Below are 24,219 nucleotides of genomic sequence, written 5' to 3'. Positions count from 1 at the left end.
CTTGTGAAGGTGAATTTTATGTGTCAACTTAGGCCACACAGTATCCAAATATTTTGTCAAATATTATTCTAGAAATTTCTGTGAGGTTATATACTGGATGAGATTAATATTTAAATCTGTAGACTGAGTACAGCAGATTACCCATTATGATATGGGTGGGCCTCCTCAAATCAGTCGAAAGCCTTTATAGAAAAAGACTAACCTCCTTGGAAGAAGGAAGAATTTTGCCAGAAGACTGCTTTGGACTCAAATTACAAGTCTTCCCTGGGTTTTCAGCCCTGCCAGCCTACCCTGCATATTTGAACTTGCCAAGCCTCCACAACTGCATGAAGAAATCCTTTGAAATGAACCTCTCTCTCTCTCTCTCTCTGTCTGTCTCTAAACATCCTGTTGATTCTGTTTTCCTGGACAATCCTGACTAATATATTGTTCATATAGGCAGTTTCTGTTTCCTGATTTTCTTTAGTTTATGGGCCATATTTTCTGTTTCTTTGCATGTCTCATAACTTTTGCTGGAAGCTGGACATTTTGGATCATGTATTCAAGCAACTCCGGGTATGCCCGCCACCTCTGGTGGGCTTGTTATGGTTATTTCCTGCTTATTTGTGTAGTGATTAGCCGGATTATTTCCATGAAGCCTATTCTCCCACCACCACCCTCATCCTTCCCCATCCCCTGCAGTGGGAAGCCTCTAATGTTGCTCCTTGTAGCACACAACCTTTGGTATGCCCACAGTCACTGCGCGACCACAGTGGTTTTGGCAGATTGCTTTTTCACTCTCTGTTCCTGACCTTACTCAGCTGTTAAACTCCCTAATTGGAGGCTGATTACTCAGCTGTTTTTAACAATGCTCTGGGCATACATTGCCTTATAGGCTTAGCTAATCAAATTCAGGCTCCTTTGAAGGGACAGTTGCCAAAGTTACTGAAATATGTTCTGACTCCAGGAGGGCTCTTTGTAGCGGTCTTGTCTCTTGTTTCTCTCTGGCAAACTAGCTGGCCTGCAGTTCAGCCTATATTTCTGTCTTAGTCAGCTTGGTGTGCTATTACAAAATATTATAAACTAGGTGGCTTATAGACAAAAGAAATTTATTTCTCACAGTTCTGGACACTGAAAGTCCAAGATCAGGATGCCAGCATGGTCAGGTTCTGGTGAAGGCCCTCTTCAGGTTGCAGACTGTTGACTTCTCATTGTATCTTCACATGGTGGAAAGAAGGTGAGAGAGCTCTCTGAGGCCCTTTTATAAGGTCACTAATCCCATTCATGAGGGCTCCACCCTCAGGATCTAATGACCTCCTGAAGGCGGTCCTAATATCATCACGTTGGGAGTTATATCATCTCCTAATATCATCTCCTAATATCATCACATTGGGAGTTATAATTTCAACATACCAATTTTGGGGGAACACAAGCATTCAGTCCATAGCAATCTTCAATGAATCTACTAACTGCTTCCCAATTGCCTTTCACCACAACCTCCACTGCCTTATTCCCCCTATATTTAGAGGACTCTTAGACTTGAACTTCACACTCAGTTACAAGTGAGATTTGTTCCTTTGAGTTTTCTACTCAAAGAAACAAAGCTGGAGCTCTCTGTTCTATAGCCTGCTTCTGCCCCTGGGTAAAAATCTCTGAGCCATGGCTCTGGAGACCATGGCATGCTTCTCCTGAGTGACACCTTTACTTTAGGAGCTGAGCACTTAGTAGAACAGTGTGCAGCAGCCCTAGAATTTCTCAGATTGGCTTTTATTGGCATGGGACTGCTTCCAGTGAACTAGGGTAATGGTGACTGGGGCCTCAGTATTTGCAGTATGTGCAGTATTCTCAAGGTCGAGCCTCTCTATCCCATGACTAGGAGTGGCAAGGAAGAAGGGAGTCTTCACCTGTCAGCCATACTCACCTGGAATTTATTGTCCTCAGTAGGAAGAAGCTGGGGGTAGGGTGAGACATGCTAACTTCCTACTCCGGAAAGTGTGAAAGTTATCAGAATCAAAACAAGTCCCTTGTGTGGAAAGCTCTGACAAAAAGAACCAGAAAAGGCTGTGAACAGAGGGTTCTCATACAAAAATGCCTGACAAGAAGAACTATTACAAAAGGCTCTGCAAAACCACAGCCTTGCACAAAGGCCATCACAACCTTACACAAAAATATAATTCTGTGCGGACGTCTGCCCAGCAACTGCTTGTCCAACCTCAGACTGGCACCACCTTTATTATTTGATTCTTGTAGCCAAGGACAGTTAGCTCAAAACAATTATGTACTCCTCCTCACTTTTCCTTTAAAAACCACTGTCTTCTGTTACCTCCCTGAATACACATATAGTTTTCTATGACACATATATTCCCATTGCAATTCTAGTCCTAAATAAACATCATTTTTGTTAGAGAGTCTCCCTCTCTGTCAGTGTAGGTTGACAGAAATTTGCCCCTGGACTGGGAGCACTGGGGAGAGGAAGCCCTGTGTTCCTGGCTGTAACAGTCTAGAGTAGAGTTTCCATCTTGCTGAGTTGGGCGAGGTGCAGGGCATGGATCTTGGTTCCCCTGAGGAGCCATTTCCCGGGAGGTCGCAAGGACGGTGGCTGTCCTGAAAGGGCAGAGTCACCTTCAGGGATCCCTGCTGGACCACAGAATGCTCGGCACGTTTCTAAGCACTTCTTATACATCTGCCATTTTACCGATGCATTCAGCATTCCAGGCCCAACTTAAATAATAAAGTTGCTAAGGCTCCTCTCCTGGCAGTTTAGATCAGAATCTGTGAGGATAAACTGGACATGGATATATGTTTAAAGATCCGCATATGATTTTAATTCATAGTGATGGCTGATATCGACAGCTATGGCTCTAGACAGCTAATTCCCAATAACTCCTATGTAAATCAGCTATACTAAGGAAGGATAGGTCTTGGAGCCATTTGTTCTGCTAAACACATGGCACCAATAAATGAACTAAGATAAAAGGGCGTGCAGATTGCTCAGAAAAGGCTATCTAAATCTCTCTTTCAGGTTTCAGGACCCAACACAAACTGTTGCCCGTGGGGCATTCTTTAACCAGAAGAGGCCCATCCAGTCTGAGTACCCTTTATTGATCTCCTGCCTTGCCCAGTGGGAGGCCCTGCTGCCCTCTAGGCCTTGGGGTTGACAGAGATACTGGAGCCATACCACATGTTCTCTTTAACACACATTCCCTTTATTTAACTCCCATTGAGTAAAATTTATAGGAGGCCATTGGTTTAGACTAAGCCCCCGCCACTGAGCCCAAAAGACCAAACCGAAGTAGAGTCACTCATGCTAAAGGTCCTCAATCCCAACCTCAAACTAAGCTTTTGATCTGACTTGCCAGGAAATCAAGAGAGAGAGATAATAGATCCTCAAACCAGCCAATTTTAGCTAACATGATAAGAGTACCCTTTGCTTTAACTTTTACAAGGGAAGTAACTTCGAAATGACCAATGCTCTTTTAGTTCTCTCTTCTGCTTTCCGGATCCCTTTTCCATTTATAAAGCTGTAAGCCAAAAATAAAATTCTAAGCCCCCAGTCTACTGAACAGACACCTCCTCTTGGACAAGGGCGTTCGGAAGTTAACCTGAAAAACTAGTTCAGGCCATCATGGGAGGCGGGGGTTGGACATGCCTCACTATAACATACTCCCTTTGGAATTCAGGCATAACTGAACAGCATTAACATTAAACAGAGATCTGAAGACTGACATAGTAGCTCTTTATAGCAATAACATACCAACATAACAGCAGGCCCTGAAAGACATCAAATTATTTATGTATCTTTGACATATTTTGAAAAGGCCCTGTATAGCTATTTTGTAGGGAAAATCTATATTCTGTCGAGAATCTGCTACCTGGAGATTTTATCTGCATGATAAAAACGTTGGTCTTCATAACCCCTTGTCTCTTTTTTTTTTTTTTTATTATACTTTAAGTTCTAGGGTACATGTGCATAACATGCAGGTTTGTTACATATGTATACTTGTGCCGTGTTAGTGTGTTGCACCCATCAACTCGTCAGCACCCATCAACTCGTCATTTACATCAGGTATAACTCCCAATGCAATCCCTCTCCCCTCGCCCCTCCCCATGATAGGCCCCGGTGTGTGATGTTCCCCTTCCCGAGTCCAAGTGATCTCATTGTTCAGTTCCCACCTATGAGTGAGAACATGCAGTGTTTGGTTTTCTGTTCTTGCGATAGTTTGCTGAGAATGATGGTTTCCAGCTGCATCCATGTCCCTACAAAGGACACAAACTCATCCTTTTTTATGGCTGCATAGTATTCCATGGTGTATATGTGCCACATTTTCTTAATCCAGTCTGTCACTGATGGACATTTGGGTTGATTCCAAGTCTTTGCTATTGCGAATAGTGCCGCAATAGACATACGTGTGCATGTATCTTTATAGCAGCATGATTTATAATCCTTTGGGTAAATACCCAGTAATGGGATGGCTGGGTCATATGGTACTTCTAGTTCTAGATCCTTGAGGAATCCCCTCAAGGATCCTCAAACATTATGGAAGTTTTACATAATGGTTGAACTAGTTTACAATCCCACTAACAGTGTAAAAGTGTTCCTATTTCTCCACATCCTCTCCAGTACCTGTTGTTTCCTGACTTTTTAATGACTGCCATTCTAACTGGTGTGAGATGGTATCTCATTGTGGTTTTGATTTGCATTTCTCTGATGGCCAGTGATGATGAGCATTTTTTCATGTGTCTGTTGGCTGTATGAATGTCTTCTTTTGAGAAATGTCTGTTCATATACTTTGCCCACTTTTTGATGGGGTTGTTTGTTTTTTTCTTATAAATTTGTTTGAGTTCTTTGTAGGTTCTGGATATTAGCCCTTTGTCAGATGAGTAGATTGCAAAAATTTTCTCTCATTCTGTAGGTTGCCTGTTCACTCTGATGGTGGTTTCTTTTGCTGTGCAGAAGCTCTTTAGTTTAATTAGATCCCATTTGTCAATTTTGGCTTTTGTTGCCATTGCTTTTGGTGTTTTAGACATGAAGTTCTTGCCCATGCCTATGTCCTGAATAGTATTACCTAGGTTTTCTTCTAGGGTTTTTATGGTATTAGGTCTAACACTTAAGGCTCTAATCCATCTTGAATTAATTTTCGTATAAGGAGTAAGGAAAGGATCCAGTTTCAGCTTTCTACTTATGGCTAGCCAATTTTCCCAGCACCATTTATTAAATAGGGAATCCTTTCCCCATTTCTTGTTTTTGTCAGGTTTGTCAAAGATCAGATGACTGTAGATGTGTGGTATTATTTCTGAGGACTCTGTTCTGTTCCATTGGTCTATATCTTTGTTTTGGTACCAGTACCATGCTGTTTTGGTTACTGTAGCCTTGTAGTATAGTTTGAAGTCAGGTAGCGTGATGCCTCCAGCTTTGTTCTTTTGACTTAGGATTGTCTTGGCAATGCGGGCTCTTTTCTGGTTCCATACGAACTTTAAAGCAGTTTTTTCCAATTCTGTGAAGAAAGTCATTGGTAGCTTGATGGGGATGGCATTGAATCTATAAATTACCTTGGGCAGTATGGCTGTTTTCACGATATTGATTCTTCCTATCCATGAGCATGGTATGTTATTCCATTTGTTTGTGTCCTCTTTTATTTCACTGAGCAGTGGTTTGTAGTTCTCCTTGAAGAGGTTCTTTACATCCCTTGTAAGTTGGATTCCTAGTTATTTTATTCTCTTTGAAGCTATTGTGAATGGGAGTTCATTCATGATTTGGCTCTCTGTTTGTCTGTTACTGGTATATAAGAATGCTTGTGATTTTTGCACATTAATTTTGTGTCCTGAGACTTTGCTGAAGTTTCTTATCAGCTTCAGGAGATTTTGGGCTGAGACAATGGGGTTTTCTAAATATACAATCATGTCATCTGCAAACAGGGACAATTTGACTTCTTCTTTTCCTAACTGAATACCCTTGATTTCTTTCTCTTGCCTGATTGCCCTAGCCAGAACTTCCAACACTATGTTGAATAGGAGTGGTGAGAGAGGGCATCCCTGTCTTGTGCCAGTTTTCAAAGGGAATTTTTCCAGTTTTTGCCCATTCAGTATGATATTGGCTGTGGGTTTGTCATAAATAGCTCTTATTATTTTGAGATACGTTCCATCAATACTGAATTTATTGAGCGTTTTTAGCATGAAGGACTGTTGAATTTTGTCAAAGGCCTTTTCTGCATCTATTGAGATAATCATGGGGTTTTTGTCTCTGGTTCTGTTTATATGCTGGATTACGTTTATTGATTTGTGTATGTTGAACCAGCCTTGCATCCCAGGGATGAAGCCCACTTGATCATGGTGGATAAGCTTTTTGATGTGCTGCTGGATCCGGTTTGCCAGTATTTTATTGAGGATTTTTGCATCGATGTTCATCAGGGATATTGGTCTAAAATTCTCTTTTTTTGTTGTGTCTCTGCCAGGCTTTGGTATCAGGATGATGTTGTCCTCATAAAATGAGTTAGGGAGGATTCCCTCTTTTTCTATTGATTGGAATAGTTTCAGAAGGAATGGTACCAGCTCCTACTTGTACCTCTGGTAGAATTCAGCTGTGAATCCATCTGGTCCTGGACTTTTTTTTGGTTGGTAGGCTATTAATTGTTGCCTCAATTTCAGAGCCTGCTATTGGTCTATTCAGGGATTCAGCTTCTTCCTGGTTTCGTCTTGGGAGAGTGTAAGTGTCCAGGAAATTATCCATTTCTTCTAGATTTTCTAGTTTATTTGCATAGAGGTGTTTATAGTATTCTCTGATGGTAGTTTGTATTTCTGTGGGGTCGGTGGTGATATCCCCTTTATCATTTTTTATTGCGTCTATTTGATTCTTCTCTCTTTTCTTCTTTATTAGTCTTGCTAGCGGTCTGTCAGTTTTGTTGATCTTTTCAAAAAACCAGCTCCTGGATTCATTGATTTTTTGGAGGGTTTTTTGTGTCTCTATCTCCTTCAGCTCTGCTCTGATCTTAGTTATTTCTTGCCTTCTGCTAGCTTTTAAATGTGTTTGCTCTTGCTTCTCTAGTTCTTTTAATTGTGATGGTAGAGTGTCAATTTTCGATCTTTCCTGCTTTCTCTTGTGGGCATTTAGTGCTATAAATTTCCCTCTACACACTGCTTTAAATGTGTCCCAGAGATTCTGGTGTGTTATATCTTTGTTCTCATTGGTTTCAAAGAACATCTTTATTTCTGCCTTCATTTCGTTATGTACCCAGTAGTCATTCAGGAGCAGGTTATTCAGTTTCCATGTAGTTGAGCAGTTTTGATTGATTTGATTAGTCCTGAGTTCTAGTTTGATTGCACTGTGGTCTGAGAGACAGTTGTTATAATTTCTGTTCTTGTACATTTGCTGAGGAGTGCTTTACTTCCAATTATGTGGTCAATTTTGGAATAAGTGCGATGTGGTGCTGAGAAGAATGTATATTCTGTTGATTTGGGGTGGAGAGTTCTATAGATGTCTATTAGGTCCACTTGCTGCAGAGATGAGTTCAATTCCTGTATATCCTTGTTGACTTTCTGTCTCGTTGATCTGTCTAATGTTGACAGTGGGGTGTTGAAGTCTGCCATTATTATTGTATGAGAGTCTAAGTCTCTTTGTGAGTCTCTAAGGACTTGCTTTGTGAATCTGGGTGCTCCTGCATTGGGTGCATATATATTTAGTATAGTTAGCTCTCCCTGTTGAATTGATCCCTTTTACCATTATGTAATGGCCTTCTTTGTCTCTTTTGATCTTTGATGGTTTAAAGTCTGTTTTATCAGAAACTAGTGTTGCAACCCCTGCTTTTTTTTGTTTTCCATTTGCTTGGTAGATCTTCCTCCATCCCTTTATTTTGAGCTTATGCATGTCTCTGCATGTGAGATGGGTCTCCTGAATACAGCAAATTGATGGATCGTGACTCTTTTCGTGTTTGCCAGTCTGTGTCTTTTAATTGGAGCATTTAGTCAATTTACATTTAAGGTTAATATTGTTATGTGTGAAGTTGATCCTGCCATTATGATATTAACTGGTTATTTTGCTCGTTAGTTGATGCAGTTTCTTCCTAGCCTCGATGGTCTTTACATTTTGGCATGTTTTTGCAATGGCTGGTACCGGTTGTTCCTTTCCATGTTTAGTGCTTCCTTCAGGGTCTCTTGTAGGGCAGGCCTGGTGGTGACAAAATCTCTAAGCATTTGCTTGTCTGTAAAGGATTTTATTTCTCCTTCACTGATGAAACTTAGTTTGGCTGGATATGAAATTCTGGGTTGAAAATTCTTTTCTTTAGGAATGTTGAATATTGGCCCCCACTCTCTTCTGGCTTGTAGAGTTTCTGCCGAGAGATCTGCTTTTAGTCTGATGGGCTTCACTTTGTGGGTAACCTGACCTTTCTCTCTGGCTGCCCTTAAGATTTTTTCCTTCATTTCAACTTTGGTGAATCTGGCAATTATGTGTCTTGGAGTTGCTCTTCTCGAGGAGTATCTTTGTGGCATTCTTTGTATTTCCTGAATTTGAATGTTGGCCTGCCTTAGTAGGTTGGAGAAGTTCTCTTGGATGATATCCTGCAGAGTGTTTTCCAACTTGGTTCCATTTTCCCCCTCACTTTCAGGCACCCCAATCAGACGTAGATTTGGTCTTTTTACATAATCCCATACTTCTTGCAGGCTTTGTTCATTTCTTTTTCTTCTTTTTTCTTTAGATTTCTCTTCTCGCTTCATTTCATTCATTTGATCCTCAATCGCTGATACTCTTTCTTCCAGTTGATCGAGTCGGTTACTGAAGCTTGTGCCTTTGTCACGTATTTCTCGTGTCATGGTTTTCATCTCTGTCAGTTCGTTTATGGCCTTCTCTGCATTAATAATTCTAGTTATCAATTCTTCCACTCTTTTTTCAAGATTTTTAGTTTCTTTGTGCTGGGCACGTAATTCCTCCTTTAGCTCTGAGAAGTTTGATGGACTGAAGCCTTCTTCTCTCATCTCATCAAAGTCATTCTCCATCCAGCTTTGATCCGTTGCTGGCAATAAGCTGCGTTCCTTTGCAGGGGGAGATGCGCTCTTATTTTTTGAATTTCCAGCTTTTCTGCCCTGCTTTTTCCCATCTTTGTGGTTTTATCTGTCTCTGGTCTTTGATGATGGTGACATACTGATGGGGATTTGGTGTGGGTGTCCTTCCTGTTTGTTAGTTTTCCTTCTAACAGTCAGGACCCTCAGCTGCAGGTCTGTTAGAGATTGCTTGAGGTCCACTCCAGACCCTGTTTGCCTGGGTATCAGCAGCATAGGTTGCAGAAGATAGAATATTGCTGAACAGCGAGTGTACCTGTCTGATTCTTACTTTGGAAGCTTCCTCTCAGGGGTGTACTCCACCCTGTGAGGTGTGGGGTGTCAGATTGCCCCTAGTGGGGGATGTCTCCCAGTGAGGCTACTCAGGGGTCAGGGACCCACTTGAGCGGGCAGTCTGTCCGTTCTCAGATCTCAACCTCCGTGTTGGGAGATCCACTGCTCTCTTCAAAGCTGTCAGACAGAGTCGTTTGCGTCTGCAGAGGTTTCTGCTCCTTTTTGTTGTTGTTGTTGTTGTTGTTGTTGTTGTTGTTTAGCTGTGCCCTGTCCCCAGAGGTGGAGTCTACAGAGACAGGCAGGCCTCCTTGAGCTGCTGTGAGCTCCACCGAGTTCGAGCTTCACCAGCAGCTTTGTTTACCTATTTAAGCCTCAGCAATGGCGGGCGCCCCTCCCCCAGCCTCGCAGACTGCTGTGCTAGCAATGAAGGAGGCTCCAATGGGTGTGGGACCCTCTGGGCCAGGTGTGGGATATAATCTCCTGGTGTGCCCGTTTGCTAAGACCCTTGGTAAAGCACAGTATTGGGGTGGGAGTTACCCGATTTTCCAGGTGTTGTGTGTCTCAGTTCCCCTGGCTAGGAAAAGAGATTCCCTTCCCCCTTGGGCTTCCCAGGTGAGGCGATGCCTCGCTCTGCTTCAGCTCTCGCTGGTCGGGCTGCAGCAGCCGACCAGCACCGATTGTCCGGCACTCCCTATTGAGATGAACCCAGTACCTCTGTTGAAAATGCAGAAATCACCGGTCTTCTGTGTTGCTCGCGCTGGGAGCTGGAGACTGGAGCTGTTCCTATGAGGCCATCTTGCTCCGCCCCCCAAAACTTTTCGTCTCTTTTTTTTTTGAGATGGTGTCTTGCCTTGTTCCCCAGGCTGGAGTGCGGTGGTGTGATCTTGGCTCACTGCAGCCTCCACCTCCCAGGTTCAAGTGATTCTCCTGCCTCAGCCTCCCAAGTAGCTGGGATTACAGGTGTGTACCACCATGCCTGGCTAATTTTTTGTATCTTTAGTAGAGGTGGGGTTTCACCATGTTAGCCAAGCTGGTCTTGAACTCCTGACCTCATGATCTGCTACCTCAGCCTCTCAAAGTGCTGGAATTATAAGTGTGAGCCATATGCCGGATCATAACCCCATATCTTAACCCAGACAGTCCTTCCTATTGATTCCAGTTATTTAAACAACTTAACTTTTCAACCAATTGCCAATCAGAAAATCTTTGAATCCACCTATGACCTACTCCTTCCCCCACACTTCTCCCCCAACCACACCTCCTGTCCCACTTTGAGTTTTCCACCTTTCCGGACTAAACCAATGTACATCTTACATGTATCGATTGGTGTCGTACGTCTTCCTAAAACATATGAAGTCAAGTTGTAGCCCAACCACCTTGGGCAAATGTTCTCAGGACTCCCTGCGGCTGTGTCATGGGTTATATTTCTTATATTTGGCTCAGAATAAATCTTTTCAAATATTTTACAGAGTTGAACTCTTTTCATCAACAAAGCCAACCTCCCCTGCTCAGGTCATGGGAACATTCATTCTATTTTATAGAATGAGGTGTTGCTTATTTTAGAATCGCAAATACGTTGGGGGAGCAGCTCATGCCTATAATTCTAGGACTTTGGGAGGGTGTGGTGGGAGGATTGCTTGAGGCCAGGAGTTTGAGACCAGCTGAGCAACATAGCAAGAACCTATCTGTACAACAGCAACAACAATATTAGCCAGGTGTGGTGGTGCACACCTGTAATCCCAGCTACTCAGGAGACTGAGGTGGGAGAATTACTTGAGCCCATGGAATTCAAGGCTGCAGTGAGCCATAATTGCACCACTGCATTCCAGCCTGGGCAACAGAGTGAGACCCTGTCTCAATAAAATGAAATAAAATTAGAATTGCAATTAATAGCCAGTTGAGATCTTCAAACTAATGTGTTGTAATTTTTGACACTCCCTCATTTCTGGCTAAGCAAATATAGGCCTCAGGATGACACCTCACCCCTGGTCCTCCAAGGTGTGGCTGTTCAGTTCCTACCTCTTGAGCCAAACCAAAAAAAAGCTGGGACTCAGGTTTGAGATCCTCGTGCTTGGTCTGGTGGCTTCTCCACACACAACATCTGCCTTTTTCTTTTCCATCTGGGCTCCTGGAAGTGGGAGTTCCATAGACCAGAAGCCTGTAGCCCCATCTGATTTCACTCATTTTTCAAGTCTCAGGTTTGGTCTATCCCTAACAGGTCAGTGCTTTCTGGCTACAAGCTCCATGGAAGTGATGGGTAGGAGCATTGTAGCAGCAGCAGCTGAAACTTATTCAGAACCTGTCATGCCACATCCTGTTGCAGGTGCTTGGAGCTCAGGCACTTTGGCTTTAGAATCTGCATAAGAAAACTCTAAGCGTCATACTTTCCTTATGCACAAGTTCTTACCAGGAGCATAGCAGATATTGATGGGTCCATGAGGAACCTGAAGTCTGATGAGGAGCTGCGCAGCTGGTGCCTTTCTCTAGAATGGGCTCTATCACAGACACCGCTCCATGCTCAGCCTGATTCCCTAGGATGGGCTCCACCACAGACACAGCTCCATGCTCAGCCTGATTCTCTAGGATGGGCTCCACCACGGACACTGCTCCATGCTCAGCCTGATTCTCTAGGATGGGCTCTACCGTGGACACCACTCCATGCTCAGCCTGATTCTCTAGGATGGGCTCTACCGTGGACACCGCTCCATGCTCAGCCTGATTCTCTAGGATGGGCTCTACCGTGGACACCGCTCCATGCTCAGCCTGATTCCCTAGGATGGGTTCTACCACGCACACCACTCCATGCTCAGCCTGATTCTCTAGGATGGGCTCTACCGTGGACACCGCTCCATGCTCAGCCTGATTCCCTAGGATGGGCTCTACCACGGACACCGCTCCATGCTCAGCCTGATTCCCTAGGATGGGCTCTACCACGGACACCGCTCCATGCTCAGCCTGATTCCCTAGGATGGGCTCTACCGTGGACACCGCTCCATGCTCAGCCTGATTCTCTAGGATGGGCTCTACCGTGGACACCGCTCCATGCTCAGCCTGATTCCCTAGGATGGGTTCTACCACGCACACCACTCCATGCTCAGCCTGATTCTCTAGGATGGGCTCTACCGTGGACACCGCTCCATGCTCAGCCTGATTCCCTAGGATGGGCTCTACCACGGACACCGCTCCATGCTCAGCCTGATTCCCTAGGATGGGCTCTACCACGGACACCGCTCCATGCTCAGCCTGATTCCCTAGGATGGGCTCCACCACGGACACCGCTCCATGCTCAGCCTGATTCCCTAGGATGGGCTCCACCACGGACACCGCTCCATGCTCAGCCTGATTCCCTAGGATGGGCTCTACCACGGACACCGCTCCATGCTCAGCCTGATTTTCTAGCATGGGCTCTACCACGGACACCGCTCCATGCTCAGCCTGATTCTCTAGGATGGGCTCTACCACGGACACTGCTCCATGCTCAGCCTGATTCTCTAGGATGGGCTCTACCGTGGACACCGCTCCATGCTCAGCCTGATTCTCTAGGATGGGCTCTACCACGGACACCGCTCCATGCTCAGCCTGATTCTCTAGGATGGGCTCTACCGTGGACACCGCTCCATGCTCAGCCTGATTCTCTAGGATGGGCTCTACCACGGACACTGCTCCATGCTCAGCCTGATTCTCTAGGATGGGCTCTACCGTGGACACCGCTCCATGCTCAGCCTGATTCTCTAGGATGGGCTCTACCACGCACACCACTCCATGCTCAGCCTGATTCTGTAGGATGGGCTCTACCACGGACACCGCTCCATGCTCAGCCTGATTCCCTAGGATGGGCTCTACCACGGACACCGCTCCATGCTCAGCCTGATTCTCTAGGATGGGCTCTACCGTGGACACCGCTCCATGCTCAGCCTGATTCTCTAGGATGGGCTCTACCACGGACACTGCTCCATGCTCAGCCTGATTCTCTAGGATGGGCTCTACCGTGGACACCGCTCCATGCTCAGCCTGATTCTCTAGGATGGGCTCTACCACGCACACCACTCCATGCTCAGCCTGATTCTGTAGGATGGGCTCTACCACGGACACCGCTCCATGCTCAGCCTGATTCCCTAGGATGGGCTCTACCACAGACACCGCTCCATGCTCAGCCTGATTCTCTAGGATGGGCTCTACCACGCACACCACTCCATGCTCAGCCTGATTTTCTAGCATGGGCTCTACCATGGACACTGCTCCGTACTCAGCCTGATTCTCTCCCATCCAGGTTGCTTCCTGGCCACTTGAGCTTTGACCTGTTATTTTGCACCCATTTTACATGTCCAGGAAGGGCAGAATTTTGATGAACTGGTCAGCTGCCAGCTATAAAAATGGGTGTCATAAGTGACGACTGAGTATGTTTGCAGAGTCTTTATTTCCTCCTTCACCTTTGCATGCCACAGGTCTGTCCTTGAAAGAGATGCAAACACCATCTGTCCCTGGTCAACATGAGCACGAACCCACAGACACTCCACGAGGCCCTGTTATCCTGGGTGGCTGGCTGCTAGGGGTAGTGAAAGTGGTGGGTGATCCCAGGCTGGGGACTGGATGACTGACACCCTCACATCTCTTCATCTCTTTGACCCCTGTCTATCCATATATTATGAAGGGTAGGGTAGCAATAAAACTTCTTGCGTGGGATGATAGTGATTAAGGAACAGCTTTGCCCCTGCCCAGGCTTCTCTTCTTTCCTGCCATTTTCTTTAGACAGAGAAAATTGGATGCGCCACCCTTCACTATTCTAACCTTTCTCAAAAGACCCTTCTGAAGAAAATTATGCATCAACAGCCCAGAGGATTAGGCCATTTGAATGTGCCCCACGTCGATGAATGCACCTGCTCAGTTGTATTCCACCTTTGTGTTTCAACTTTTTGCACTCCTGGTCTGTGTCGCACATCTTGAGGATTTAGAGAGTAGAAACATACCTTTCACTTATGTGTAAGGTACATGCGGTGGCATAGAACCTTCACGGTCTTTAGCCAACAGTGCCGATAGCAAGTGAGAGACAACAGCTGTGTCACATTTATCAGTCGGGATAGGCTAGGTAACGGTGCCATCACAAGTGACCCACGGTGCAGAAGCTAAAAGCTTAAATACTTACTTCTTGTTTATGTTATCTGAGTAAGCTGCATTTCTGCTCTGTGTCATCTTAACCTGGGACCCAGCTGATGGAGAAGACTCAGTATGAAGCATCACTAGTTGTCACGCGGAATGAAAAGGGAGCACGGCAAACCACACACTGTTCCTCACATCTGCTGCAGAGGAACACACACCACTGCTGCTCACGTTGCACTGATTGCAGCAAGCCATTTGACCAAGTCTGACATCAATGAGGCAGGAGGGTATAATGTTCCCCAGGGAGGGTCAGTGACTCTCTGGATATATTAATATCTTCTCCTGGACCCTGCGTGGATAGAAGAGCACACTCCTGGATATTCATCTCAGAACTGGGGAGATGGGACAGTGGCCATGGATGGCAGTTGGTGAAGGTGAGGGCAACAGGCATTAGAGAGAATTAGGAAATCCAGATCAATTGTCATTCAGTTTCAGCCAGATTTTGTATCTTTGCTGAGCCTCAGATTTCTTATCTGAAAAAGAGGGGATTGGATTAGACAAGTGTTAATGTTGGTGCCAGCTGGAGCTGATTACAAGTATGTGGAAAACCCAGATCCATTAGGAGGATAACTCCAGATAGCACAGCATAACTGAGAACTGTCAGAAACTCTTCTCCAGGCCCTCACTGCATGTGACGTAGGGGTCCCTCCCCCTGGACCCTGGAATCTCAATCTGTCTTTATACCTCAGCTTATTCTTCACCCTAGCTTGGTGTCCCCTATTCTTCCTTTTCTGCTTTCTCAAAACCTGTTTTTATTCTTCCTCAGAGTTGCCACAGCAAGAAGAATATCTTACAGTTTTCTGCACTCATGTCTTATCTTCCCAAATGCCCATATCCTTCTTGAAGGTTATGTCTACGTCCTTGACGTCTTCTCCTGAGCCTCCTGGCCTATTCTTCCCCACCTCTTACCGTACCTTCACAGAGCTGAACTTGGTTGTAATTATTAAAGCACCAGCTATTGTTGCATAGATTATCTTGTTTAGTTTTCATGACATTGCCATTAAAATATATTCTTTTCCTCATTTACCCTGTAAGTTTTCTGTCAATCCAGTGAAATGTCAAATGTTTAGTACACACAATAAGGGAGTGGTAAGCAGCAGCTACTATAATTTTTGCTGTGATTACTGATGAGGAAACAGATTTGAAAGGCCGAGCAATACGCGCATGTTGCACAGTTAGTAAGTGGGCACTGAGTTCGAATCCATAAGAGCAGTCATTGGAGCTAGTCACTAAATATTTATTTCTTTCCCTCCTGAACGTGTGTTGGATTGCACTTCCCCACTCTCTGTGTGTCGCAAAATGAATTTGACACTCGCTTTGGCAAGAAGTGACATTTGTCACGTTTCAGGGAAAGCTTCAGAAGCCACTTTAGGAGGTTCACCTCATCCTCTTTCTACTGCAGTGTGAAAATGAAGTCATATGGGAAGGCAAAGCTCTACCAGGCAGAGGTGCTGAGATGGAAGGATGAGCAGCCTGCTTCTGTCAGTGCCCATCAGGCATGGCGTGTGGGGGAGACACTGTTAGGCCACTGGAACTTAGGGTGTGAAGGGTTCTACTGCAACACAATCTAATCCATGTGACTGATACACCAAGACACGATTATACAATTACTGACGTTCTTTTGGAGATCTGTGGCTATTAACTCCCGTCTCATCCACCAATCAGAGCTGATGGATGCGTTCTTTTTTATTTCTGTCAATACTAACCTTTTCATTAACGAAACCCTTTAACATCAGGTAGCCGTTGTCAACAGGGAGGTGCAATTCCCTGGGAAGTGTTTTGCTGATTTATGGGGGTGTTTTAGCATGATAACAATTATTATTGGCGGCAGTGGTGATTCGTGCCATTTCATGGGCAGGAAATAGGGACATTAGACCTCCTGTAACTTTGGGGATGGTCTTGAACAACAAAAGATTGTCCCAATCTCTCATAGACTGTAGAACATCTAGGTGGACAGAAGTTATAATGATTGGGGCTTAGAATCTAAACCAGTTTTACATACAAAGGCAAGGCATTTGGCAACATAGCTTTTGGACTGAATTTTCCAAGAATGCAGCTATCACATATGTACAGACAGGATTGACTTTTTTTTTTTCTCTCTTGTTTACTCGGAACAAGCTGCCAGCAAAGGGTGCATAAGGCAGCTGCAGATGCAGTCGCCTGACTCGGTGAGGTGTGTGCCCCAGGCAGTGGTCAGGGGGCTGAGCTGAGAACTGATGCCCTCTGCTTCCAGGGTCCCTGTGTGTCTCTTGTGTGTCCACCTCATGGAGCACTGCTACATGCTGGCCTGGATCAGTCTTACCTGGAGGTAGAAGAGGGCAGCCCATCCCCCCAGGAAACCCTGAAATTGGAAGTCCACAGTGACAGCTGAAGCATAACCTGAGAAAGTCTCTCAGAGTACAACAGATTGATATATGTAGACCCTGTGGAAAGACTAAATCAAGCTAATTAATATATCCATTACCTCATACACTTACTATTTGTGGTGAGAACGTTGGAAACCTACTCTTTTAGCAGTTTTCTTTTCTTTCTTTTTTTTGAGACAGAGCCTCGCTCTGTCGCCCAGGCTGGAGTGCAGTGGTGCACAGTCTCTGCTCACTGCAAGCTCCGCCTCCCAGGTTAACACCATTCTCCTGCCTGAGTCTCCTGAGTAGCTGGGACTACAGGCGCCCGCCACCACGCCCAGTTTTTTTTTTTTTTTTTTGTATTTTTAGTAGAGATGCGGTTTAACCGTGTTAGCCAGGATGGTCTAGATCTTGTGACCTCGTGATCTGCCCGCCTGGGCCTCCCAAAGTGCTGGGATTACAGGCATGAGCCACCATGCCTGGCCGAATTACGATAATTTATTTAAAATTAAATACTTTTTTTTTTTTTTTTTGAGATCGGACCTCACTCTGTTGCCCAGCCTGGCCGCAAACTGCTGGGCTCAAGGGATCCTCCCTCTTCAGCCTCCTGAGTAGCTGGAACTACAAGCACATGCCACTGTGCCTGGACAAGGACTAATTTGTTTTTAGAGCAGTTTTAGGCTCATGGAAAACTTGAGAGGAAGGTACAGAGGTTTCCCATATGCCCCCCACACATGCGTCATGATGCATTCCTTACATTGTATCATCATTTTCACCCAAAGTCCGTCGTCTACCTTGAGTTTCAGCCTGGCACTGTGCATTCTATGAGTGTGAACAAATGTACAAGGATCTGTATCTACTACTATACATTACGTCTCTGCATCCTCGTTAAACTGTCAGCCCTTTAAAGTTGCGCGCTGTGCATTCTTATTCCTGGGGCTCCCCATGTGACTTCTGAATGAGGAGTGACATCTCAGAATGGGTGTATCCCTTCCTCTCTGAGGAGCTAGAAATGTAAAGGTTGTGGGGATAATTGGGAGCACGACTTCATTGTATAAATGAAGAGTCTGAGGTCCAGAGTGGACCAGTGGCGGTTCCAAGGCCGGATAGTGAGGCAGAGCCTGAGCCTGCGGGGAGAATGCCTTTCTTCAGGTTTTCCAGAGTGCCTGTAAATTACTAGAGAGTGGTTCACAGCAAGCCACCGAGTGGCATCCAGGGTGTGGGGCCTGGAGTTTGGTGTGGTGGGGAACAGCCAGGTCTTCCCTAGACCACCCCTTTGTGACAGATGCAGGACTGTCCTAATTGCTCTTAGTAAAGGGCTGGGGGTGGGCAGGAGTCACTTCTGCTTGCAGGCATTGGAAAGGGGCATTGTCAGAGGCTGAGCTCACTGCCACCAGGCAATAGAGTTAGGCAGGCTTTCTGGTGTCATTGCTGCCCCTCACTCAGCGCTGCCCAGAACCCCTGGCCCCGTCTCCACTCCACTGCTTGACCTTTGAACACTGATGTGGTGCTTTTCCTTTTCCTGCCCTGGGAAGAGCACATCTTCGAGAAGTTGCCAAGTGGAGATTCAAGTCAGTGGCAAGAAGGAGGGACAGCACCTGGGACCTGTGACTCTCTCCCCACTGGCTTTGCCCAGACAGAGAAATAAAACCAGTGTTCCACACCGCCTGCCCTACTCTGGGGAGAGAATGATTCTGGTTCTGGGTCTCTGTCTACCCAGCTACAAGAGCCATTGCTTGGCGTGGTGCTGAGAATGGACAAGCCTCCCCTCTCCATCTGTTCCCCGCAGGACTGTGGAGTCTCCCTTCCACCTGTCCTCTCTCTCCTTCTGAGAAGGAAGAAGTAGAACTGTGTATCACACCTTACAGCCTCTGGAGTTTATCACTGGTGATGATTTTGTAATTCCTGAGATCTCCCACGTGCTATTTCATCGCCATTTCACTGATCTTAGTAAACCATCAATGATCCTCTAAATATCTGCATATGAATTTAACAAATTACAATTCCCCAAATGTATACACACCTCTAAAAATTTAATTAGAATCCAAAGCCAAATGTATTAGTTTCTAGTTAAATACTTTAATCCCCTTTGCACACAGAGACAACACACACAGTTTTACATGATTCCAAAGCCCAGCCTGCATTGATGTTACCTGGTGGAATGCCTACGTGTCATAGCTGAATTTCTACGCTCCCCTAACTCTGCTTACCTTTAAGAAATAAGATGCTTGCAGTGAAAATTTACCTTTGTAACCAGACCAGCTGAGACTGGCCAGTCACCTTTGTGCAAAGAGAAGTCATGTTCAGTTCACACTTACTCCTTCTCTATTGCAATCATATGTTACCAATTAAAATTTGTACTGACCCTGGCACAGTGGTGCGAGCATATGGTCCCTTGTCAGGTTCATGACTCTGTCAAATGTTATGCTTGGGGTCTGGTTCCACTCATGTTGAGGTCCGAAGGGAGAGGGTGGATGAGCAGATAGCCGCAAGAACACTCGGGGGCCACAGGCAGGTGAAAGGTAGTTTTACTCAGCAGCTCTCTCATCAGCAGCTTACTCACAGTAGCTCTCTCACACTGTTCGCCCTGTCTCGGCTGCTTAATCCGGCAGATCCCACACACAGCTGCGTGGCCAGCTCTCCCTTCAGGGTCAGCAGCTTCACTCTTTCTCTCTCTGGGCTGGAGTGAACTAAGCTGTGCCCTGGCTCCGCCTGTCCGTTTGCAAAGATGAACCGCTCCGACTCTCTCTTTCTTGGGGCACGAGTGCAAGCGAGCTTGTACAGTGTCAGCAGGACAATTATACCTGTGACAGACAATAGTGGCTGAGAGTCAGATGATGGCTTTCCTGTGTGATGGGTACATAGCTGTGATAACAAGTGGAGTTATACACCTGCACTCCAAACTCGCTGAGTCACTCTGGATGTTTCCCTCAGCCTATCCTTGACCAAAGCATATCCATTACCTTACACTTCTCGTCTTCCTGTTAGCCCCGCTTTTTCTTAGGGTTTGCCTCTATCAGGTCTCAGGAATTTTACTCCTTTTACTCTTCATAAGTCTGTAAATCTTATGGATCTTTTAAAGTAGAAACAGCACCCTCCAGCCATGGCCCTGGGGTCTGGGTGACTGAGCACTGAGTTCATGTTGGACCCTGACATAGGTGTGTGGTTCCAGGTGGTTTGTAGCTACCCCTTTGCTCCCTTTTCATAAATAAGATTTTAGTTTTTCATAGTGTTTTTTGTTGTTGTTTATTGTAACACATTGTTTCCCCCTAATTTGGCATCTCACTCGGTCAGCATGGTGCAGCTCAAAGCCTGATCAATATGATGTGGAGACCTGATCTGTTAGCAGTGTTAAATGCCCTGGAACTCTCCTGAGTATTTTGTAATAATCAGTAGGGGCCTTGGAAGATCCGATTCCCAGGAGGGGTGGGGGTTTCAAAGAGAAACAGAGCTGGACACTAGTTAAGTTGTAAGAACATATTTATTTATTTATTTGTTTGTTTAGTATAGAGATGGGGATGGGAAGTGTGTATTGCTATGTTTCCTGGGTTCATCTTGAACTCTTAGACTCAAGTGATCTTCACACCTCAGCGCCCTGAGTATCTGGGACCATATGCCCTGAGTATCTGGGACCATATGCTCTGAGTATCTGGGACCATATGCTCACACCGCTATACAAGGGTCAGCACACATTTTAATTAGTAACATATGATTGCAATAGGGAACGAGTAAAGTGTGAACTGAACATGACTTCTCTTTGTACAAGGGTGACTGGCCATTTAAAAGGGAGAATACAGGACTAGGGACGGGGAGTGAGCAGGGGCTCCATAGAGTAGAGAAGTTAAAAATTGCAAAAAGAAGGGGTTGGTCCATGTGAAACCCACCTGGGTTTGTTAACTGGTGCTTACTGAAGTTAGGCTCCCAGCTTCCCACAGAGACTGGGAGACAGGGCCCCTCTTTTCAGGCATCAACTTAAACAGTAAATTCTTTTGGCAATCTTAGTTTTTTTCAGACCAGACTTTAAGGAAGGCTGGGGTTATCCTAGGGATGTAGACTTGAGTTCTTAGAAATGAAGTAACTGTTTTGTTCAAGTCTTTATAGGTCAAGGTTGAGGTCTAGTTGAGAAGAGAGCTCAGCAGAGCCTGGCTAGCTTGGTGAGGGAGAGAATCTTTGTCAGGAGTATTGAGTCTGGCTAGCAGGCTCTCCTTTGTAAGGACTTGGCTTATTCATCCCTGTTGAACAACATACTCCTAAACCTTGTACTCTTCACATTCTATTCTTTTTTTTCTGGTGTTTCTTGTTATTTTCTTTTTCTTTTAGATTAAAACAAGGTCTCGCTCTGTCACACAGGCTGGAATTCAGTGGTGTGATTATGGCTCAGTACAGCCTCGTTTTCCTGGGCTCAAGCAATCCTCCCACCTCAGCCTCCTCAGTAGCTGGGGCTACAGGCACATGCCACCATGCCTAGCTAATTTTATTATTATTTTTATTTTTTGTATAGATGAGGTCTCGCCATGTTGCCCAGTCTGGGCTCAAGTGATCCTCCTGCCTTGGCCTCCCAAAGTGCTGAGATTACAAAAATAGCCACTCTTCCTGTCCTCACATTCTTGTTTTATCAGCTATTATTTGGCACATTCAGCATTAGCCCCTAATATTATTACTCCTTCCTTTAACTTACACAGAAAAAGTTGCATACTTTAAAAACAGACATCAGTAGCAGCAACAAAACACCCATTTTGTATTAATACTTCCTGAATTAGCTTCCTGTGGCCGCTATAATAAATTACCGTACAAGCTATTGGTAGCTTGAAACGACATACATTTATTCTCTCACAGCTCTGGAGGTCAGCAGTCTGAAATCTGCTTCACTGGACTGAAATCCAGGTGTCAGCAGGGCCATACTTTCTCTGGATGCTCTTGGGAAGAATCTATCCCTTGCCTCTTCCAGCCTCTGGTGGTTGCTGGTGTTCCTTGCTTTGTGGCCACATCAGTCTAATCTTGGTCTCTGTGATTACACTGCCTTCTCCTCATCGTCTATCTCAAATCTCCCCCCGGTTCTATGTTATAAGAATACATGTGATGGCATTTAGGTTCCATCAACATGATCCAGGATAATCTCCTCAACACAAAATTCTTGACTTAATTAGGCTGTAAAGCCTTTGCCATATAAAGTACCACTCACAAATTCCAGGGATTAGAAACTGATAGGTTTGGGGGGTTACTCAGGCTACCATATTTTCCTACTTGACAAATCAATAAAAATAAAACATATTTAATTGTATTCACCCCTTGCCCAAGTTGGCTTTAAATATGTTAACGTTACCTTTTTTTTCTTTTAAGCTCATTATTAAACATGCTATCTTTCAAAGTCTTGCTAAGAGAAAATATTCGATATTCAGATTGCCACATTGTGGCCAGTGGGCACTGTAGATTGTTTCCTTTGTCCTTTCTGTGTTGTTCCTGACATTTGGATTGAAAATCCCTGCTCGTCAGGATAACAGGTGATTTCAGAGCCTTTATGAATTTTCCTGCCTCAACCCATGGACTCAGCTACTGATATGGCTCGGCTCTTGGCTCTGTGTCCACACTGAAATCTCATCTTGAATTGGTGGGGCCTGGTGGGAAATGATTAGATCATGGGGGCGGTTTCCCCATGCTGTTTTCATGGTAGTGAGTGAGTTCTCATGAGGGCTGATGGGTTCTCCCTCATTTTTCACTCTCTACTGCTACCATGTAGGACATGCCTTGCTTCTCCTTCGTCTTCCCTCAGGATTGTAAGTTTCCTGAGGCCTCCCCAGCAATGTGAAATTGTGAGTCAATTAAACTTCTTCCCTTTGTAAATTACCAGTCTCAGGTGGTTCTTTATAGCAGTGTGAAAACAGAGTAATACAGAAAATTGCTACCAGGACAGTGGGGCACTGCTGTAAAGATACCTGAAAATGTGGAAGCAACTTGGGAACTGGGTAATGGGCAGAGGTTGGGACAGTTTGGAGGACTCAGAAGACAGGAAGATATGAAAAAGTTTGAAACTCCCTAGAAACTTGTGGAATGGCTGTGACCAAAATGCTGAAAGTGATATGGACAATGAAGTCCAGCCTGAGGAACTTTTACATGGAGATGAGGAACTTATTGGGAACTGGAGTAAAGGTCACTCTTGCTATGTTTCAGCAAAGAGAGTGGTGGCATTTTGCCCCTACTCTAGGGATCAGTGGAACTTTGAATTTGAGAGAGATGATTTAGGGTGTCTGGCAGAACAAATTTCTAGGCAGCAAAACGTTCAATATGTAACCTGGCTCTTTCTGAAAGTGTATGCTTATATGCATTCACAAAGAGATTGGTATTAAATGGAAACTTATGTTTAAAAGGGAAGCAAAGTGTACAGATATGGAACGTTTGCAGCACTCATGGAGAAACTCTCCAAGGGCAGTGAGGAAGGGAATGCGGGGTCAGAGCACCCACACGGAGTTCCTACTGTGGCACTGCCTAGTGGAGCTGTGACAAGAGGGCCACCATCCTCCGGAACCTAGAGATCTGGATAGCTTGCAGATCCAGTGATAGCTTGCACCAAGTACCTGGAAAAGGTGCAGCACTCAACACTAGCTGTGAAAGCAGTCATAGGAGCTGTACCATGCAGAGCCACAGAGGCTACTGAGTGCCTTGAGAGCCCACCCCTTGCATCAGTGTTCCCTAGATGCTTGATTTGGAGGGTCTGAATTGATTTTATCCTCCAAAACCCAGCCCTTGCAATCTCACAAACCCACCTTGTATTAGTCCATTTTTACACTATTATAAAGAAATACCTGAGATAGGGTAATTTATAAAGGAAAGAGGTTTAATTACTCACAGTTCCACATGGCTGGGGAGGCCTCAGGAAATTTACAATCATGGCAGAAGGTGAAGTGGCGTGTCTTACATGGTGGCATGAAAGAGAGATAAATGAAAGTGCCACACACTTTCAAACAACCAGATCTCATGAGAAGTCACTCACTATTAGAACAGCAAGAGGGAAGTACCCACTCTCCCCGCCACACGATTCAATTACCTCCCACCAGGCCCCTCCCCTGACACATGAAGATTACAATTTGAGATGAGATTTTGGTGGGGATGTCTCTGGACATCTAGGAGTTTCCATACATCCTCTGAAATGTAGGTGAAGATCCCCGAATCTCAACTCTTACCTTCTGTGCACCCACAGGCCCAACACTACATGGAAACCACCAAGACTTGGGCTTACACCCTCTGAAGCCATGGTCACAAGCTGTATTTTTGCCCCTTTTAGCTGTGGATGGAGCTGGAGTGGCTGGGATGCAGGCTGTCAAGTCCGGAGGCTACACAGAACAGCTGGGTCCTAGGCCTGGCCCACAAAATCTTTTTTCCCTCCTAGGCCTTGGGCCTATGATGGGAGGAGCTGCCA

General features: G+C 45.2%; 1 protein-coding gene across 1 annotated transcript in view; it reads left to right on the top strand.

Annotated features, from left to right (window-relative positions):
• The first annotated feature begins 695 nt into the window (after positions 1 to 695).
• LOC104663004 (ly6/PLAUR domain-containing protein 8) overlaps positions 696 to 24,219 on the top strand; it is a 55,446-nt gene continuing 31,922 nt past the window's right edge. Inside the window, 1 exon segment of the mRNA XM_030936152.1 lies at positions 696 to 723. The gene's annotated coding sequence lies outside the window, so the exon portion shown is untranslated.

This window comes from Rhinopithecus roxellana, chromosome 8 (genome assembly GCF_007565055.1).
Source record: "Rhinopithecus roxellana isolate Shanxi Qingling chromosome 8, ASM756505v1, whole genome shotgun sequence".
NCBI lineage: Eukaryota > Metazoa > Chordata > Mammalia > Primates > Cercopithecidae > Rhinopithecus > Rhinopithecus roxellana.
Note: the sequence above shows the minus strand (reverse complement) of the source record. Positions and strands in the feature narration are given on the sequence as shown.